This window comes from Dermacentor albipictus, chromosome 7, assembly GCF_038994185.2.
Source record: "Dermacentor albipictus isolate Rhodes 1998 colony chromosome 7, USDA_Dalb.pri_finalv2, whole genome shotgun sequence".
Classification (NCBI taxonomy): domain Eukaryota; kingdom Metazoa; phylum Arthropoda; class Arachnida; order Ixodida; family Ixodidae; genus Dermacentor; species Dermacentor albipictus.
This window is the reverse complement of record NC_091827.1, coordinates 4,482,450-4,485,518: the sequence shown is the minus strand read 5'-3', so window position 1 is coordinate 4,485,518 and position 3,069 is coordinate 4,482,450. Positions and strand designations below refer to the sequence as shown.

At 50.3% G+C, this 3,069-nt stretch overlaps 1 protein-coding gene across 7 annotated transcripts in view; it reads left to right on the top strand.

The window, feature by feature from the left end:
* Nucleotides 1–121: 121 nt before the first annotated feature.
* LOC135920784 (serine-rich adhesin for platelets-like) overlaps nucleotides 122–3,069 on the top strand; it is a 658,268-nt gene continuing 655,320 nt past the window's right edge. For 6 of the 7 annotated variants that reach the window (XM_065455046.1, XM_065455039.1, XM_065455040.1 and 3 more), the window contains exon 1: nucleotides 122–331. The gene's annotated coding sequence lies outside the window, so the exon portion shown is untranslated. The remainder of the gene's footprint in view (nucleotides 332–3,069) is intronic. The other variant, XM_065455045.2, reaches the window with a different exon arrangement.

The window sequence follows — 3,069 nt, the reverse complement described above, 5'->3', positions numbered from 1 at the left end:
TTTGCCATCACGGAGGCCAACTGCTTGATTTTACAAGCGCGCGGTAGGGGACGCCACCGACAAACACGCGCACATGCGCAGAAAAAAAGTTTTGCTTTCGGCTCAAGCGTCATCTGGCGGAGAAATTACGCATCAGCTGCGCATGGCGGCTTTCGCGTGCCGTCTGATGTTGGTGCGGTGAAAATCGATAGTGTCCTTTCACTGTGCTGCTCAAGGGATACACCAAGCGTGCAAATATAGGTATGTGGGACGTTGTTGTCGCATCAGGTTCTACGTAACTCCTGCTCAAGTTGTGCATCTCGCAGATATTCGGCGACCCGGGCCACTCGAGGTGAGTGACATGTCATGCGCCTCCTTGGAGGGCTTTGTTGGCGGCACGGAGCTAATGCAACGAATGTATTCACTGTTTCTCGGTGTCCTGTTGTTGCGTATGCTCAATGTCTGCTTCCGTGCACGCCTCTTGCAAGCCTTTATTGAAATGTAAACCAGCAGCGGTCATTTGCGTTTAGGTCTGCTGTATGGAAAGCGCCCGCGAACGCATTCGAAAGCGCCGACGCGTCTGCACGTTTCTCCCGTTCGCAAACCATCTCAGTCTGCCCTGCTGCGAGCCGTTCTCTCACTCAAGGTCAGTAGACCAACCTCATATCGCATGAGGATCGCTTTTATCGCGGCCGATTGACAGTGCCCAAGCAGTCGCAATGCGTCGAGACGCTAGCGAAACTAACAATCGCCTGGCGTGATGTTCGGTCGTGAAGGAAGTCTCGCCGGCATTGTCTCATTTATGGTCTGTAGAAGAAATTACACCGTTCCCTAGCGGCATCAAAGGGAGGACGTCGTCGAGTCAGTGCACAGCGCAGTTATGGGCCACTCCTATGTTGCGGTCGTCTTCCGTTCCAGCGACACAAATTAGTGGGGGTCGGCCGACCGGCCCGCCAGCCTTCTTGAGGGAGCGTCGGCGATTGCCGTGCGGAGCGCGCACCGCCTATTCTTACCTGCGCTTCGTCTGGCGCTAATCTCCACGCCGCTCGTCGTGTGTGTTTGTGGTACTACGTGCGCTCCTCTGAGCCCGTCCGAGAATCTTTTCCGGCTCCCCAAGTTACGTGGTCTGACCTACTCCCACGGAAATGCAAGCGGGCCAAATGAATCGAGCTATAGGAAATCCACGCCGCACTGCCTCGTTGCTTGCGCCGCTCTTTCCCTTTGGCAGAACGATGACTTACAAGACACAAAAGACCGGCGGAAACGCGCAACACTCGAGCTTGTTACGACTGGAGGAAACGCTGGACTAAACGCCGCAGACTGGCTGTAGATGCAACGTGAAATTAAAAACGCTCTTCTGCAACACTACGCGTCGACCTTTCGCTTGTTCAGTTTCTCGCAAGACTCGAAAAGAGATCCTGCGGTTTGTGCAGCAGGCGTTCGTTGATGTTAGTTTCGTTGATGATGTTAGTTTCCCGTTGACGTAGTAGGTACAACAAAGCAGTTTCGGCGAGAACCGTCTTGTCCTCGTTCACTTCCCGCCACTGAAAACTGATTTGTCTGGTGTGCGATAAGCCGTATTGAGGTGTCCGTGGACGTGTCGCCGCATTCAGTGTTTTGGACACCGCTCGTTAATACAGCAGTCGCACTCCGCGCGAAATGTTTGCGAGCACTACCGGAGCTATAACGCTAGTGGACGTCAACATGACATCGCGCGTCGCATTAGCAGCTGTTACAGTGTGCATGCGCGCTCGCACAGAGCGGTTGATGCGGCTTGCAGTCTGCATGTGGTCGAATGGGGTAGTGTCGTTGAGCGGAAATACGGGCGGGAAGAATCGGAGTGGACAGGACAGACGCTCACTCACAGCTGAAGTTTAATGAAGGGTTTTCCAGGGAGCGGAGGGCAGCACGTGAGCAGTCAAAAGGCTGACACAAAGCATAATCACATGCAGAAAATACTAACACCGAAGGAGATATCTAATTTCTTTATCCGTCAAGACAACTGACGGGACACTGACACACGTGGCAGATTGTGCGTATATCTGGCCAGCCTCAATAATTTCTCTCGCTAGTCCGTCATTACACTTGTTTAAAATGTATGCATGTCTAAATATCCGTCAGTTGCCTTGACGAATAAAGAAATTAGATATGGCGTTAGTATTTTTTGCATGTGATTATGCTTGAGCTTTGTATCAGCCTTTTGACTGCGCGTGTGCTGCCCTCCGTTCCCCGGAAAACCCTTCATCAAACTTCAGCTGTAAGTGAGCGTCTGTCCCGTCCACTCCGTTTCTTCCCGCCCGCATTTCCGCTCAACGACACTGCATAGTGGACCACCAGTCCACGCTTCGAATAAGGTGTGTGCTAATATTCGAAACTTTGGGATAACGAATCGAATATTGCCCTATTCGATTTGGTATTCGGATAGAATAGTCACTATTCGGGAATTGGAATAGTTTTTAAGTAATTCAAATCACCAACTCACGATAAATTCCATTCTGACGTCCATAGCTTACAAATAACGCGAAGACTCACCCACTAGATTTTCCGGCTAAGCCGCCACCATTCACAACCACCAATGAGTCCGTAGTTTGCGAACAAGCGGCTTGTTTTCTCCTAATGCTTCACTTGAGCTTCGTATAAACAACGCTTGATAACGTGCAGTGTAATGACAAACTCGGTAACTAGGATGCGAATGACGATGGTGAGAAGGGCGGTTCATATGGACATTCGAATACTGGGGGGAATTATTTGAAAACTTGTCATACAAGAAAGAAGGGGTCTGCTTGCGTTAGTGACACAGCTATTATGTTGTTTTCTTCTGAAATGTGCATTATCGAGAGACAGCTTTCGTAAATCTGGATTCGATCTCGACAATTACTGTTTCTCCCTATAGTTCTGATGGTTTCCGCGTGCGCTCGAGCTTTGCTTGCAGTCGCGCCATTTTTCGTCGGGAGTGAATGTCAGTCGCCCATGGCTACACTATTTAGTATGGTGGTCAAGTACCGAAGCCTGTGGCGCGTTTTTCATCGTAATCTTCCACAAATAATGTAACTTCCATAACGGTGCGCCGGTATGAAAAAGCAGGTCTAA